Source organism: Nomia melanderi, chromosome 10, assembly GCF_051020985.1.
Source record: "Nomia melanderi isolate GNS246 chromosome 10, iyNomMela1, whole genome shotgun sequence".
NCBI classification, from domain to species: Eukaryota; Metazoa; Arthropoda; class Insecta; order Hymenoptera; family Halictidae; genus Nomia; species Nomia melanderi.
The window spans coordinates 12,786,952-12,805,827 of record NC_135008.1 but is presented as its reverse complement, the minus strand read 5'-3'; the positions used below and the strand labels follow the sequence as shown (position 1 = coordinate 12,805,827).

General features: G+C 41.5%; 1 long non-coding RNA gene across 2 annotated transcripts in view; it reads left to right on the top strand.

The window, feature by feature from the left end:
* The window catches only part of LOC116428731 (uncharacterized), a 92,753-nt gene that overhangs the window by 13,691 nt on the left and 60,186 nt on the right, over positions 1-18,876 (top strand). The window contains exon 3 of one of the 2 annotated variants that reach the window (XR_004235329.2): positions 99-1,019. The exons of the other annotated variant lie outside the window; for it this stretch is intronic. This is a non-coding gene — a long non-coding RNA (uncharacterized LOC116428731). Of the gene's footprint in view, positions 1-98; positions 1,020-18,876 lie in introns of those variants that run through there. 2 annotated transcript variants of the gene reach the window in all.

The following is an 18,876-nucleotide window of genomic DNA, read 5'->3' as shown; positions in this document are numbered from 1 at the left end:
TCGAATAAAACTTTCCATTCACTTATCATTTAATCGTTACTTAATAAATCAACCCATCAATATTCAACACTGTTCACTAACACAAACTTTCCTCTAAGGAACCACCAACAGAGCTGCTCTAGAAAACCCGGCACGCTGACCCGACGACTAAAATATGTAGTAATAAAGTACAGGAAGAATCGTTTAAAAGGAATTTCCAACCGGGGAGGAAGCATCGGGAGGATCGAAGTCGGGGCACGTTTCCGCAGAGAGGCGGTATCGCTTACCATTGAGGCGTACCACTTGCGTTCTGGTTGCGCCGATCGAATTGAATATTGCAGGGGGGGAAACCTTTCCACGAAAAACCGATACAAGCGGGACCCGAACGATCTCCGTCCGTAGCCGGTCACACGACGCAGACAGGAAGCGTGTACTGGGGTGGTCCGGGAGACCGGAAAGGGTTTCGTATCTCGCCGGCTCTACTGGAGAGAGAGAGAGGGAGGGAGGGAGAGAGAGAGAGAGAGAGAGAAAGAGAGAGAGAGAGAGAGGGAGAGAGAAGAGGAACAAGAAACCTAGAAGGTGGGAGATAGAAGAAAGGGGAGCAACGGTTGGCGGTGAAGGGAAGGAGGCAGAGGAGGAAGACAACATCGTGGAAGGAAAATAAAGAAACAAGGGTCTCGGCCTCGATAAACATTGCGTGTAGCTGAAACGTCGCTGTGTCGTAGCCTGCAACCACGGTTCGCACGAACACCACGACGCGGCCGTTCTGGTTCACGCATTTGGGCGCACCCCGGGGTATCCACCGACGCAAAGCACACACGTGCGGTTTACGTGCTTGCGCACACCACCACAGAGAATGACGCGCTCTCGCAGAGACGCGGACACTCGGGGCACACACGGCACGAAATATTTGAGTTGCTTGGCAAACACGTAAATGTAAACGCCGCGTTTACATTGACGTTTACTTTTCGCTCTCTCCCACCCCCCGCGCCCCTATCTCGCGGACTGGGTTCCTTCCTCTCGCTGTCCTTCGTCTTCGTTCTCCATTCGCCTTCGAGCGCCGTTGCGCTGCCTTGCCGTCGCTTCGACGAGCGTTCTGTTCCTCCTCCTCCTCTTCCTTTTCATCCTATGAGGGCTGCTCGGAACTTCGACGAAGGAAGAACAGGAGCGAGGTTGGATGGAGACAGCAACGGGTACGGAGGTGCAGCGAGGACGACGGAAGAAGAGGAAACCGACGATACTGAGAAGGTGGAAGTGGCGGCGGCCGACGCCACTGGCGGGGAACTCGAGTCGACTAACCGTCAGGTAAATATTGACCGAGTGGGATATTGCTCCCGACGCTTGTTTGTTTATTTCAATACCCGTGACCGATGGGCTCGATAGGGAGTTCGTATGCCATGTGTAAGGGGAAAAGGGAGACGCGCGCGCTTCGAGGTGCGCGAGCTGATCCCCACGAAGGTTTTTTGAAGAATTTAACCGTGGGGAATTGTGAGGGAGTGCGTGAAATTTTGTGTAGTGGGTGTGAATCGTTGTGCATTAGACTTTGAGAAGGTGATTTCTGTTGCTGAGATGGGGAATTATTTCTTATTAATTCTTTAGTTTGAGTGTGTAGGTCTTGAGACTAGCTGAATGCTGTGTTTATCGTTGGAATTTGTATTGTATTTTTGAAACAAAAAATAATAAATATATAATATTGAAATGATACTGAGGAAAACTGAAATTTATTTTAATATTACTTTCTATAATACATGAAATAACGCATGTATTGTTGTGTCGGTAATAGAGAGCTTTTGAATGAAAGGATTAATAATTATTTGAAAGGCAATAGGCTCTTGTGATAATAGAATTCAACTGCAACAATATAAAGCAACCAACACACCCCATGGTAAATTTATTTGTATATCCACAAAACTAACATCAGCTTCCTGCAGTTCTATAGCAAGGCATTCTATTTTTAGGTAGTAGGACGCATCCAAAATTATCTTATGTTAAATACTAGTTTAGACATTCGGCTTCTTTCCTCAAACATTCTAAGCTAGATAATAAATCCTAGAAAATAAACACCCAAACACTTTTTTCCTTAGACAATGGCCGCGTCCCTTGCTCCTGACTCATCTGAGGACCTGGAACTGAACCCTCAGTCACAAGTGGGCCCACGGGTATTCCCAGTCTATATTTTTCCATTTTCCAGAACTAATATTTTGGTCCCTGTCTTCCAGAGAGCTGTGATTTATTTGAGCTGACTTCGGTCAGTTAAGTATATACACAATCACGGCAAACGTAATACAAACATGTCTAATATACTGTTAAAATATCTCTAATATTCACATTTTCCAATAAGGCACTTGTAATTTAGTAAAACTTATCAGAATGAAAAAAAGCCATGGAATACAATTTATAGAATACAATGTTATTAAAACTAAGTTTACGGACATTTATTGTAAAGTTTATTTTATTGGTCGTAGAAAAATTGATATTCGTTCATATATATTTTGGAAATTAGGTATTTGAGAATTAGACAATTAAAATATACATTTGAGTTATTACATCAATCAAAATCGACATAAGCATTTACTAAATAATGTTTGTAAAATTTGATATTTTAAAATTAATCGTCAAATTAACTCAAATTAACTTAAGTTAATTAAGTCAAATTAACGTGTTCCATAAACCTAGCTTTAAGTTCACATAAATATTACTGAATAAGATTATTATTAATACAACTTAAAAATTATTCTAATAGTTCTATTCTTCCTTAAGCATGTCACATCTTATTTTGGAAACTACTTCTTGCAGAGATTCTAATATTATACATCTAATAACGAAACCTGCCTTTTCCCGTGTTACGAAACGTATATACAAGATCAAGGGAACTTTTTCACGTACAATCGAACAAAAGGGGAATAGAGGAAATACGCGCAAGCTTTTCTCGTGTCCACGCCAGTCCATTTATATCCCTGTGATGTATCCACTAGTGGCTTCTTTGAGAAACCCGGACTCCGGTAACGTCTGGACCACGACGACAACGCCGATAACCATCGAGACAACTCTCTCAGTCCCCGTCGTTCCACCGTATCGTTCCTCGAAGTTACGGATACGATGTTTTTCCTCGGCGAAACGATTGGAGGTTTCTCTTGCTCCTTTAGAAATACGTAGTAACGTGTGCATGCCGCGAAACGTCAGGCATTGCGTTTGATATTCCATGCCAGAACCTGTAGTATGCGAACATCCTGACGAATATCGTTATCGCTAGCCGATGAACCGCTTCAAATCGAATCGTAGTTACGCGGAAAGCTACCGGTTGTTCCGCACTGTATTCGAATGTGTTCGTGTCTCTACATGCTCTGCTGTTTATGCATAAGTTCCCAGACGTTGCTAGTTCTAAAAAAGATGTCATTATAAATTTCTATTATTTTCTGAATATTTATTAATATTTACATATTTTAGTATTTTATTAACATTCAACATTGCAGTTATTAATTGAATGGCTCACTTGCCACATCGATTAACTCGATAAGACAAAAAGTGGAGAAAAGCGATACAATGGCTATATAATGATTTTCAAAATTTCCCTTTAAATGGAAAATTAAATAATCATTATAGAACATATTTATTATACTTCATTATTAAAGCTTTAATCTAAAGAATATGTAAAATATATAAAATAGTATAACTCCAAAGCAATTTTTACTATTACTGCAAGCTTTGGGTAGGCAATAGAATTTTTGTCATTTCGTGGTATCACACTCAATAATAGAATATTTATTTTTAATATGAAATGTCAAGACCCAATGAAGCGTTTTAATAATAAAATCTTAAAAAATTCAAAAAATGCCGTGAAAGAAGCCTAACCTTGGAACCTTCTGTTATTTTATAAATGTTTGATTTCAAAGTACTCTAATTTTAATCAGTTAAGTTTTCCTCATTATCCTCGGATGTATAAAAGCAATAATCATGAAGATATTACAGTATCGAAGTCTTGAAGGTGAAACCGTGAAGTCAACGACGGTCATAGTTCATTAATTAAGGTGATCAAAGTTATTTCTCTGTACCGTGTATGCATGCCTACGTAACGCGAACTCATCGCTAGCAACAGCTCTGTGGTTCGCGTCGCGTATAATATCGGGCCCGGTGAGTCGCTCCTCTCTTTTATTTCGCGTGCGTTAGCTAACCGCGTGGCGCGGCGCGCTGAATAAGTCGTTTCTGCGCGACAAATAAATATCCGGCGGCTGGGCCATTCTGTTTTACACGGAGGCTCGCCGGGAAAAAATGTCGCATTCGATGGAATGATTTAATCGACCCAGGGTCCGAGTAAAAAGAGAATGGACCAGGGCATGGAAGCCACGGGTCTTTATGCAAATTCATCGTTTTAGAGGCCGCTGACATTTTTATTCTATTTGGATTTGCATATTCAAACACATTATGAGTGCATGGAAATGCGGTTCCGTGATTGCAGTGCTGCCTCTCTAGATGTCCCACAGTTGGGGAATAATGAAGCATCTAGAGAGGGTTGCAGAGATTCTAAAAATTGATCTAGTCACAGAGGACATTTCTTATTGAATTGGCCGAAAATAACTGTGGCGTTGTGGAATATATAACAAGTATCAATAGTAACCGTACGGAAATATCTGAAAAGACGCGAAATACAGTGGACATCGTTCAATAAAGATTAAACTTAATTAAATTAGTCAATTGAATTGAATGGAATTAAATTAATTCAAATATAAAAGTTTGCTATGAAAAACATTCATTAGGATAACCGATATTCGTACAATTTTCTCTTACAGGATGTCCTTAATATCCAAGAGAAATTTCTCTAATAGTAAGCCCGAATATAAATTCTTATTCTATCAATTCCTAAACTTTCCTTCTCTGGAAGTATTCGAGTCCGTTCAGGATGCTCGCATAGCTCGAACACGCGCGTGCGAGCACACATCCATTTAGCTTATTAAAACCTGTGTACATAAAGTCTGAAACTATTCATATAAACTCACATACGAAGTATCATTAACGAGTCCTTTACGTTCCCCGCAAATTGTCCGATCGGGTTCCCTGGCGTAAGGGCGCGTAAACTTTCCGCGCAGGTATCAATTAACGATTAACGATTGCGTAATAATCAGCGAGCCAGCCGTGTGTCGTGCGCGGCGTCGAGAGGCGAGATTATAGTAATTAAAAGGAACGAGTCAACTTCATCCTTCGGGTCCGTGGTTTTCCGTTAAACGCGGGACCCCCATCACCTTGTAACTTGTAATTCACGCCATTAAACGAGCGCGGACCTCTTCCACGAACGGTCTCGGCCGATGTTGCGGTTCCCGAGACGGGTTTCTTTTTCCCGGAGCTGGAGCCGTTGCCTCATCGGCATCGCGTTTATCGACACCGCAATCTTCTCTCTCTCGGATAACGTTGCATAATTCGCGGCCCGCCGCGAATATCATTACCGCGAAAGCTGAGAAGCGAAGAATTTCAATGAAATCCGCGCCGCGCCGCGCAGGTATCGTTGCGTCGCAACAGCGGTCTCGCGAGAGCTCGCGCGATCGAGCGGGTTATGAGAACGCTCGCGCGCACGCGTGCATGACCATTACGCGATCATTGCGAGCGTCGCTTTCCCGCCTCCTTTTGTTTCACCCGTTTTTCAAACGTAACGATAATAATATTCAGCCGGGGTCGCCTAAATAGTCGGTTACGGCTACTGAGATAGCCATCTTATTACTCGGAACGATTTATTCCCCGGTACCGGACGTTTCGAAGCTTTCGAAGCGAAAAAGGTCACGCTCGCGCGCACGATAGAATGGCACCGAGGGAACGCAACGGCAACTTCACGGCTCGCCGACGTCCGTATAATAATGGTAATGAGAGTTTTCTTTTCCTCCGAGGCGTAGCCGAACGCGTGCATTCGCGGGGTACGCGTTCGCCGATTTATCGCGCGGCAAGTTGTACAACTTTGCTCCGATACCGACTGTACCGATGATAATCGTCGCGTGTGTCGTGACGCGGTCTCGGTCGACCGCGGTTGGGCTTCGTCGTAAAGTAAAGGGATGAATTTAACCAGTTAACTGCGTTTGACATGTATCACGTCATTTTAAAGCTTAGAATGTTATTAACTCTTTTAATAATGTATTATTTACTTTTTTAGATGAACATATAATTATTCCTTGCTTTGCTTTGGTTCTTCATTAAAATATACTCTAGGTACATTCGTCCTGCGTTTGAAGAGTATACACTTTAAATCAAGAGATAGTTGAACCTAAATTCCACAGTTAACAAGTTAAAGTGATGTGGATTAAGAAAAATTCAACGGAATATGTAGGAAAAAAATACTTTCTTTCGTCTATGTAATAAGATCATGTAAAGCGATCGATGAAATATTCAGTTAAATAGTGGCTTGCAAGATTAATGGCACGTCCCTTTAACGTTACATCTTCACGTTCTTTCTCTTATTATATTACGCGTTCGTAGTTGATCTAGTTGTGAGTCCATCGATCACGATCCACGACAGGGAAAACGTTAATCGACGCGCTAACGATGAAAATAATAGAAGCGGTCACGTTACGTGGTTCACCTTGCGTGCAGCGGTGCTAGATTTCGCGGTGATTCGTCGCGCAATAGTTTATCGCGCGTATGGACAAGATCGCGCGTACAGGACATGCCGGCCATCGAGCGCGGCGTTACGATCCGCCGTAACAATTGGCCGCGCGATAAATCGTAACGCGTACGGGGCCCCTTTACGCTGTTACTCAGGCTCGCCCTAAAAATTCCTATCTCTTGACTCGATCTGCCCGCGGTAACTCAGCTCTCCGGTTTCCCCTTGTGATTCGTAATCTGCACGCGACCCGCACGCCGCCCGACGCGCACAGAAAGTGCCGTTAACGGCGTCAAGTATTTCCTTTTGCCCGGTGATAAAGGGCGCTCTATCTACGGCCTGGGGAATTTTCGACGATTAAGAAATCGGAGGGGGCGAAGACAGGTGTTTTCTCGAGTTGTCGGTGCCGTGACGGTGTGCACACACCCGTGCAGCGTTATGAAACTTAGCGGAAGCGCGTAACGATCGTTTGTTTATTGTGTTCCGCTTAATCTTGGTGTACGGAATGGTCTGATAACTATTCGCAGTTTAATTGCTTTAGAAATTATGCTAGAGTTGGAAAAGGATTTTCTAAATACAAAATATATGAGGTGGAATTATTGTTAAAACTCATGAAGCGCTTTATTCTTTTCTTTCTGGTGTGAATTATTTTGCAAAAGGGTAAATAATATAGCGATTCGTTTAAAGAAAGCAAAATTCATTTGGTTTGTTTATCAGGTTTTGATGCGTCTTATATAAACGTGGAATAGAAATTTATAGCTTGCTCGCAGTAAACGGACGTTTGCGGACGTCCTATTAGACAGATTATTTTCAGTATGAGTATGGTTTTGAACATATCTGTACACTTCGTTATGGTATGTTATATAGTAAAATATTCAATTAAGGTATATTATTACAAAATGTATTGAAAAGGACAGTAATTATCAGCGATAATTAATGGTAATTACAATTGGCAATCATTATTTTATCTTCCTTTCGGTAGTTAGGATTAATTGATAACTGATAGTTTTCACTGATGATTTTCATGTTTCCAAAGAAGTTGAAGCATTTATTAAATCTTCGTTAAAGTTTACTGTTTATGATGTTCGACGCGTCCGTTCACGCTGTGAACTCATTAAAACCGCAGTGTAGTAATAACCATTTTTCATCGTATTAAGAAATAAAATGCATGTATAATACGCATACTGTTGGCGTAATTTCATGATCCCCTGCCCATTCTTGTATGATCAGTAACATATAACACGAAAAACCATGTCCCAATTATCGTCTCTTTTCGTTTACAAGCGGAATTAATTACTTTCAAATTTCTTTGGTAACAACACACGCAACGTAGCCATGTTCCAAACAATTTCATTTTACACGTATGAACATAATACCTCAAACAATGAAAATACTCACGACCTCGAAACGACCAAAATTCTCACGATAACACCCGACATCGTTAACGTGGATCGACCTAATTCTTCCTACCGTACAGTCCAGACTGTACAATTACGAGGGAATATATATTTCGTGCATTACAAATGCTACTCAAACGCGTAATGACCTCTGTCAAATGAATCGACAACGAAGTAAATCACGAGAATTACGTAAACGAGTACATTAATAACTTCCAAATTTTCTGATTATTAATTCCCTCACATTCCACAACCTACTAATTCCACCAATTTCATTTTAGTCACGTTCGATCCAGAATAAACGAATGAATAGAAAAGTCTTACAGCCAATAAAAAAAACAATTATAGAATATTCATCGTTTATCCTTCTAATCCGACAATCTATACCTAGTATCACTGAAATCTGAAATCCACGCCGCAACGTAAGCTTCTTGGGTTCATGCGTTGTCCGTGCTGTCCGCAAGCAATCGCCGTTTATGGCTTCCGCGTTATCGGCGTAGTCACTTACCCGCGTTTCTCGAGGACTGATTTTTCCGTTAGTCCCATGGACTACCAACTTGCCGAGGGACAGAGAGCCAATGGCCACAGGCGAGTGAAGCAAACGATCGTGAAAATGAACACGAGGCGTCGGATAACCCGGTCTCTCACACGTACATGTACAGGTTCACACGCATTCAGGTTCGCGTGGGCTTCGATACACCTTCTGAATGGTGGGGCGCTGCACGGCGGGGCAGTACAACGTCGCGTACACCATAATAGCGGTCCACGTGGCGTGGCAGACAGCCTGGCCGCGAACGCACGTGTTCCTCCGCACGTTGTCGGCGGTGGTAGACACGCGTACACCTTGTAAACCCGGCCAGCGTCGACCCAACAGAAACAATTAAGCTTAATTAATAACTGCTAATCCGGGCTCGGCAGTGCGCCGGTGCGCTCGCACTCACGCGGCCCACCCTCGCCGCACTATCGGCGACGTCTACGTAACGGTTTGTTCGCAGCCGGGCCCGGTTCGTTCCACAACACGTGGCCGGGTATATATCCCATCGACGCGGTCGCATGCAATCTCGTTAATTATCCTGTCGTTTCGTTACTCCCCCGCCCACGTTGACTTTCGCCGCGCTTCCGATACGAATCTTGCCAGAATGTGCTCCCCGTTGCGTGGGGACCAATTATTTTCACCTGTTAAGGAATTAACGGACTTGCGACCTGGAGAATTTGCTTCTTTTTTTTCAAATGGGTATTTTTCGGGATGTTTTACACTTCGTCGTCTGTGAAAAGTCGTGAAGCTGATGCACGCAGCTAAGGAAGCTGACGAAGTTTCTTTTGGAATTAAATGATGCTGAATTTCGTTTTCTATGTATTTATGGTTTTGTGGTTAGTTAGGATACATCGATACTTAGATAGGATTTCGTATGGACTTTCAAGTTTTAATGATTACGAATGATAATAAACCTACTTTTTCAAGCAAATGCGACTTACAGCATAAATATCGTTCGTTTCATTGATTAAATTGAATTAATGATTTAAATAGTTTTATCAAAGTACACGTTCAGATAACGAGTGCAAATAATTGCTGCAATTACTAATCCACTCCGTGTTTCGCAAGACGATCGGAATTAACAGGCGGGTGATTGATTATTAATCATTCAGCATCACTTTTGCGAACTCAGGGCTCGATTGTGTTAATTCGTGTCACGAGTATGCCTGGTTGATCGTTTGTCAATCGAAACCCTGGTTTTATTTCCACGGAACAGGTCATTTGTTCTGTTAACATAGTATTTTTGATGTATCGAAATCGCAACGGTGTCAATCCGATTCGTTCGAAGAGTGTTCTCCATTAACAAAACGCCAGCTACGGAATCTTGTGTACGGTTAGCCTTGTAAACGAGCGGGTCGCGAGTAAACTTCCATCAAATTCAAACAGTACCCAGACAAATGAATATCGAGCAAACCTTTTTACCTCCGTCGGTCGTTCTTTTGTTACAAATACGCTCGAAAGTTTCCGACCCGGCCAATTAGACCACAAGCCAACCCCCTTGAAATTCGAAATTCCATTCTTTCGCGATCTCCCGTTTCTAGAACGCCGATTTCACGCGCGACCAATCACTGGATTACGCGTAAGGTTAGTTGGATCCAGATAGCATTTGTTCACTTCGTGAAAGCTGATTAAGGACTTTGTTTTTATTACGATATAAACGTATTGAAGTAGAACTACACGTGTGGTGGTTTTTAAACTTTAATCTGATAGATATTTTTAAATGTTTCTCTCTTAATAGTAAGATATTTATCGTTACACTTTCATTAGGATTTAATCAATTTCCTTTGATAATATCGGACGATTAAATTTTTTTAATTAAAAATGTATGTAATTGAAATGTATCTTAGAAAATTGTCTTAAACGTGCAACATTAAATTTTCATCAATATTGGAATATTAATCCTAAAGAAGCTGAGTTTCGAGATGAAACAACTCATCTGCTGCCATTTATTTTTGACTCTTTTATTGACGACGTCGATACTGTTTTGTTATACGACTCTTGCAATATTAAACATGAAATCAGGACTAACTAACCTTTAATTTGATCAGAATGATAAAACTTTGTTTAACATAATTTTTGATGCAAATCAATTGAAACGATAATTCAATTTGCAAAAAACTAGAAAAGAAAACCGTTTTTTACTTTGTCAGAATATAGTGTATTAACATCAGAATTTTCCTACGCCATTACTGCTTTGAATATAATCGAAATGATTCTACTTATACGACAAGTCACAATGACAAGTAAAAAGAAAGAGAAGAATTATAAAGACTTCCGGCAAACATAACCCGATATTTCAAAGGAATGTTGTCACATATCAAATTCCGTATAAACAATGTTTCAAATAGAACGTTTTTATGTAACATTCCCCAACCTCATACATCACGGAACATCATTAAATCCTATTCAATAATTTTTCTCATCGGTGATAGTATCCAAAACACCTGAACCAACGGGAAATCTACGAAACATATTAAACTTCAAACGTCACGTATCTCTACCCCGAGTTTCAACAAAAACAGTAAAACAGCAGCTTAACTGTTCAATACTTTTACCAAAATCTTCTAAAAATTTGTAAACTTTCAAACGTATCGAAATTCCCGGGTCGTCGAAGTTTCCCCGGTTATTTGCACCCCCCTATAAACGCATAAAACCCGCGGCACTGATCGGCGAACGTATAAAATCCCCGGTCCCCCGGTTCGCAATTGCTAAAAGACAATCAGGTTTGAGGATCGCTGTCGAACACTTGATTACGCGAGTTAAGCGGTCGCGGTTCAATTCCGACTACGAGCCAGCCAACCCCTTTCTGAACCTATTCGGCCCGGCCAACCCCCTCTATTCGTGGCCATCTCTATTTCCTCCGCTCCGCAATGTTCGGTCGTCGTCGTCGTCGTCGTCTGAGCTCCTTTCCCCCTCCGGTTAGCGTGGAAAACGAACGGCGCAAGGCTCCGTCGAGCTTCCGTCGCTGTTTGCGACCATCGTTTCGCCCCTCGGGGTTCACGGGTTCACCGTACACCCCCGCAACGTTTACGTGCACACAGACAGCGTGCACAGATACGACCAGTACGTTGGTATCGGGCCTCGAGCAACACGCCTACCTCGGAGCCTCGGTTCGAAGCACTAAACGTAATTAAACGGATAGTTTCCGCATTAGCCGCGATTGGATAATCATTCATCGATTATCTCGACTATACGGGGTGACACACAATACGCGCCCGCGCGAGGCGCACGTTAACGCGGCGAGCACAGAGTCCGGGGAACGCGTGCATCCTCTCGGCCTGGGAGATAAGTGTCCTTTCACACCTGACACTCTGCTGCCATGATATTGGCTTCTGTGTCAATCGGAATGGGTTCGTTGGCACGATAGTGTCTGTCGATATACTGCGCTCTGTATGCGTTTTATTCTGTGGAGTAAGTGTCAATTAGAATTCGGCGGGTTTGCGGGATGGGACGTTCGTCGCGCGTTGGATGCAACAAGTGCATTAGAAAAATTAGTGATTTCAGGAAAATGAGGATTTTGTTGATCGTGTCAGCAGACTTTTGCGAGAAATCTTATGTTTTTAAAAAATCTTTTGTTATATCCTTGGTAGAAGATTGTCATCGCGATAAGCTGACAAAATCAGCAACGCGTAATTTTCCAGAAAAGTTTCCAGAAATCAAGTAATATTCTCCGTATTTCCTGTGTGAAGGAACAGTAATGTTCGCTCGTGACGCCTTTTAATCGCGCAGGTGTTTACCGGCGCGTTCCGGTATCTCGGATCGCCGGTCGAGTGATTTATCTGGCAGAAATTACCGATAATTATTTCTGGTCCCGTGACGGCCCGTTTGAAGTGAAACGTCGCCCTGTTGACGTTGATTACACCGCGCGGGAACGTAATGTGAAGTCGAAGGCCGATCGAAGATACGCCGACGAGGGTTGCTCGTTCCTCCGATAATGCGCGTCGGTTACGTGTCGTGAACGCCGGTGAATTTCGTGCTACCATCAGTGGCCGATCCCCGACGATGGAATTAAGATTAATCCTTAAATGGCTGTCAAGGATTATTTAAGACGCTCGATTCATTCGTGTGAATTACGTCGACTGTAATTACCGCTGTTTAAGGGTGCGCGGAACCCCAGTGGTCATAATAAATATGTTTTCCGAAGCACCGTCCGGGGTACCTAACATTATCACCTTATTAAATCCTCGACCACCATTGATGAATATGCAATGAAACCGACGAGAAATTATGTTGACCTTACGATTGACGTATCGTTCGTGTTGATTCATTCTCCGAAACGCTCGTGATTATACGTTTCTCGATAGGATTAAACGTTCCAGCTAAAAATATAAGAGCGGAATTCATGGCAAATTAAAGAGCACAATATTATTTTATAACGACACAACGAAACCTGTTGAATGAGTTATGAATTATTTGTTGCTTTTTTTTCATTTTTCTTCTGATCCCATTAATCATTCGCGTTAAAAGATTGTTCATTTACGAAGAGACCTGGTTTTAGACCTTTTACGATTGGCGTTTTAATCAATTAACTGCGTTTGACGAGTATACATGTCATCTTGAAGCTTGAAATAATAAAAATACCTTCAACGATGAATTCTTATTTTTTTCAGATAAACATGTAATTCTTCTTTGTTGTGTTTTGGTTTTTCATTAAAATATACCCTAGGCGAATTCGTTCTGCGTCTGATAATCAGTTTTTGATTTTATTGCGCGCAGAACGAGAGATTTTTGAAACTAAATTCCACAGTTAACAGTTTAATTCCGAGATCGAATATTGCATGATAATCGTCCGTAACCAATCAGGAATACCAGAAGTGTCAGAGGTCCTTTTCATGGGTAGTAAATATTAAAGTTTTAAATGTCGATGCGGAATCGCGACACGTTTTAAAAGAAACGCTATCGCGTTTGATAACCCGTGCGGTTCTCTTGCGGATTTTGACGTTACGGAACCTTTGACCGCGGTCATCGCCGCGCGCGAATGGTATCGTTGGCACTATCGGATCCGGTGTAACCCTGTAATCGTCGCTGCCAAGACACATTAGCCTCTAACCCACATTTCAGACGTATCGCGTTCAATAATTCCAGAATCATTAGTATCAGATGTCTGCGACGTCGAATTCGAATGCATATACTAGTACTAGTGAAACAACTGTGGCGTACTGTTCGAGTATTCCAGCTACAGAATCCTTGGATCTGGAAGATTATTACAGCCAGAGGTGTGGAACTCCAGTGGCAACGCGTTGGAACCTCTGGATACGAGGGCTGCGACGCCGGCAGTCATTAAATTTGAATATTCAGAGCGCGTATGTTAGCGAGCTTCAATATTTATGACGAATACGGCATTAGCTGTGAATCGCAGTGCATCAGTCGTCGTGTGTATAGTAGACTGTGTATAGTAAACTTTGTATATTTCTATCATTCTTAATTTTCTCAAACAATACAGTAAAATTTTTAAGGTAATTTAAGGGGATTCGGTTTCGTTTGCACGTGATAAAATTTGTTTCGTAATTACTTTGTAGGGTGAAGATAATTCTTTTTACATTAACGATTAATTGTAATGAAAATTAGTTAGTGAAAATTGATATTTGCACAAAGACACATAATCTTATTATTGGAGTTGAGTGTTTTGAAATATGAACGGTTTACGTAGAACTCTATGCAACACGAACGATTATAATTTAACCGATGAAAATTGGGAACGCTTACGAAAGTAGACAGTTTCTTTCTTACATGTTGTTGTTCAGTCGATAACAAGTAAAAACTTGGGTAATTTAGTGTATATTACCGCAGCTACGGTTTTTTCCTCGTTTTAGCCGGCTCTTTCGTAAATTCGAATGCTTTATCTACGAGATATCATATTATTCGAGAGCTCAGGCGTCATCGGATCAAAGGACTTTTAGCTCATTAGATTTTACGAGCCATTACGTGGAAATCATGATCACTGGCGGATTGTGACACAGCAAACATTACGTTCGAAGACTTACGACACAAAAATCGTTAATATAAAGCATCGTCGTGGATAAGCCATTAAACTTCTGATTTTACAACGCGTATCTCGTTAAACTCCAGCACCTGCAATCAAATTTGGTAATTAATTGGTAATAATCTACTGTATGAAAATCTGTATTTCCAAACTCCTATAATGTGCGAATCGTTGCGGCCTGGCATAACACCGCCGTAATTTCCAAGCTTTGACGCGAGGACGTCGGTCTCCTGTGATACTTAAGTGATTAGACTGCGCACGTAACGGCGGCTAAAACTTTAAATACATCGTCCATAACGCCATAGTCTTTTGAAACGCCAGTCCCACGGTGCGGAGCAACTGGCGATCCTGCAATCTCGCAAACCTGAAATTACACATCTCGCTGGTTAAAGCAAAACATCCTGTTGAAGGAATTACCGACACCCCTCGCCGGGCTTAAATTACCCATTCGACCAAATGAAACACTTAATCTCACCGCTCATTATCTAGACTCAAGTTTTCTCGATCGGCCGCGTACGTATCCCTGAATCGGACGTTTCAATCAGATGCGAACAGTTCCGGACGGGGACACGTTCACGCAAGGATTCATGGAACAAACCACGCATTTGCAAGAAGGCAGCTCGCAGGACTCGTGTGCACGGGCTTGCGTGTCGACGCGACGGTATACGATGCGTGGCTGTGCGCACGACTACAGTAACGTTTGAAAGTTTGCCTCCGATCGTTCGACGAGAAACGAATTTTGATTTACCTGTTTTCTTTAGATCTAGATTGCATAGTTTGATTTGTGGGAATAAATATTCTTTTTTATTAAGTTTGATTAATAGTACTGTATTAAACGCTGAGTAAACAAGTTAATTGCGAATATTCGTTCTATATTCAACCACGTCATAATTAACACAATCAAGACATTTTAAGTGCTTTCGGTGTGTGAAAATAAACTGCTCTTACAATTGTTCTTTATTCGCTAAATATAAAACAATCTCAAATATTTCTGTATCGAAAAACATCATGTAGATAAATGAAAATCAAATTCAACTAATTAAATTATATATTAAAATATCTGTTGCATTAGCAAGAACATGATTATTGCAGTCGTAACATATACATTTATCAAGCTTCGAATGATGTAATAAATATTTCCAGCAGCGTAGGCATATTACATTGGTAATCTCAGGTTGCGAGAAGATAATCCTCACTAATAGGCGGCAGTAACTTCTGCCGCGCGTTCGTATGGAAACAATTTTCGAAAGCGGTCCTCTCAAGACGATCCTGAACGTTGCTGCGAGCGATCCGAAACTTTTGCATAGTAGTGTAGATGCGTGCGAAAAACAGTCTTGCCGCGAGTTGTCGGTCGAACACCCCCGGGGAAGGATGGATGTGCGGGTTATGCAAAAGCACGGCTCACGATGGCCGCGTCGTGAATTATGTAAGGGGGACGGCACGACTCTCTAATTAATTCGACTTCTCGTGACGATCGGGAAAGGAGAATTGGCCCGCTCCTAACAGGGATTTGCTCTTCGAATGCTTCGGGTTCCTGCACGCGACAGGAACATCGATTCGGTGAACGAAGGGAGCCGAGCCCTTTCGAATTACCCTCTGGGAACATTTTTGCGATCGTTTTTTGTATTTTCTTCTCCTTTTTTTTCGGAACAAACGTTAAGATTTGGGATGAAATGCCGTGTATTCGAGACGCTTCATAACGAGTGCACGTTATTTCACAGAAGAATTTAAGTCTCGGCTTCATTTTACAGTTTAACTAGTCTAAACCACTGGCTAGTAATTTCTTGTATTAGGTGTCGTGTAATATGAAATGTTGGATTTTTCTTAGACGTAAAGATTTGCACTCTTGTTATTTCTTTAGTTTACATATAACCTTTTAAACAGTTTCATTGTTGGTTATCAGAGTAAATTTGTCAAATAAGTTTTTCCGATTTGTACATAATAACTATTTCTTTCGTCTTTTAAAACAACAAATAAGATTTCTTTATTCCCGCAACATTCGATATTTCACATTACACGACCTAATAAAAATGACGATAGGAATTTTTCGAGATTTCACGTAAATTCTAGAGTCCATTGAAATAGATAGATTAATCTCAGCAATTTCAGTGTTAAATATACTGCCATTTTAGTTTCTCCATTACCAAAATGTTCAATCATATTATTCTTTGTTAATCTCAACAAAAAATCTCTTCTTCGAATCACCCGCCTGCCGAATATAGAACGCACAAAAATACTTTGATCAACACAAAAAGCACTTTAACAAATGTAATGTTCCTCCTCCGTTGAATGATTTCAACCTCCACAATATTCCAACTCTTTCTTCGCAGCTATACACATTTTCTTCCCAACATATTTTTAAACCGCTCCTAACCACCCATTTTTATCCACTTCTCTTTCTAATTTAATAAAGTAGCCGCGCTTGTGTCCCGCGAGCGATACGGAAGCCCCGAGGAAAAGTAGATAAACTGATTGGCCGCGAAGAAGTGTGGTGCAAGTCGATACTGCAGGGGCGCGATAGAAATGAAGTGGAAAAGCCGTAATATCGAAACAACCTGCTCGAAGTATGTAGGGAGCAAACAAACCGCACGAGGTCGATTCTTTTTCTTCCCTGCGCTCGCTCGCCTGCCCGCCCGGCCAGTTTTTCTTTTCCTTTTTCCCTGGGAGCAGCAATGCCCTTTTCCACCAGAGCTATACCGTGAAACGTTTTCGCGTGAGAAAACGCTCCGGGGCTCGTAAGAGGAGTCGGGGGAACCGGCCCGGGAGTGGAGGAACGAAGTCGATCGGAAACGTCGAAAGGTTACCTTCTTCCTCTTCCCACTCGCTTTTTCCATCGGTTCGTTCTGTTTCCCCTTCTGTTCACCGTCGCTTTTTTCCTTTTTTCTTTTTTTTTCTTACTCCGTTGCTTTAGAACTCGAAACGACCGCTCTTCCCGCGGACCGATTTCACTTAATTCGGGAGGAGTGTACCGAGTTTCGCGGAAACGGCGAACCAAACAGAGCCGGGCCTGGCCAGACGGCATCGGTTGGAACGGCGAAAGAGAAACGGCAGGAGAAGATAAACTTCGGAATCCTCCGTGTCCCGATGCCGCTCGACGCCGATCAGCTTCCCGGGAAATAATTACGCGCGGTTAATCACGCGAATTAATTCTTTCTTCATGTGCTACGCCGGATTTGGAGGGCGTCGCCGGCAAAATCTCAACCGCGAATCTCGCCCGTCCGCTTTTTACCGTGATTCCCGTGCATCGAGGGATTCTGCTGACTCGATGCAAATTTTTCGGGAATTCCTATTTGAACCAGATTTTCGTTTCATTCTGGGCGGACTAAGAATTTTGTACGTTCATATAGTATTCGCGATTGTTCGAAATAGTGTAAAACTATATATTTCTTTTTATTTGCTTTCGGATGAGGGAAATATTTCATGGAAGAACAGTTTTTTTAGGCGCTCGTTACGAACTTGTTCGGGAAAATTTCAATTTGTAAAGAAAAATTATACGAAACGTTTTTATTGAATGTTTTTTATCATTACACGTAATAATACTGTGAATATATATATTTTGGATGAATAAAAGTTTTGTAACGTTCATTCTCGTTTATTTTAATAGAGAACTTTATTGTGATATAAAAACGGTCTGACTTTGACTGTTAATATCAAGAAATAATTCTATCTGTGACAGCACAGTAAACGTTTTAAATAATATGGTGAAATTAAATGAAGTTTCTCCATTCAGTGTGAACATATCCCTTCCTTAGTATTCACACACGGTATTTGAATACCAATCGAATTCGACTAAGAAGCGAACGTTAACAAGTCAATAAGCTCCTTTCAGAGGGAATGATCACGTAAATAGACGGGGATGGTGGCACAGACTGACGTCACAAAGTTAATTGATTTGAAACATGACCATAGCGCCATCCACTCAGAGGAAGGGCGTACAGTAGGGGAAATAAATCATTCCTCAAAACGACGAGAATAATTGGAGCGTGAGACGTTAATGGAATTTGAAAAGAATTCGTTATAACGCTTGAGCCACCCTCGAAATCCATTTCTCTTCCCTTAATCCATAACATCTTATCTTTCTCCGACTGACACTTACACAATTGTTCTTTACCGGGTTTTTAATTTGTTTCATTCGTTAATCTTACGTAATGAATAATAATAACAAATCGGTGTATTCACATGAAATTCTAAACTGTAAAATATTAAACCTGGAAATCACATCGATCTGTGTTAATCCCATTAAGAGAAATGAATTAATTCCAGAATTCAGTTTACCTTGTTATCGATTCGTTAAAATAAAATTGTTGCATTTATCGTCGAGGGTGAATTTACGATTCCTGGTGAAAATGCATTTGATATAAATTTAATTTGATGTAAAGGGTGCATATCCTGATTAACACGA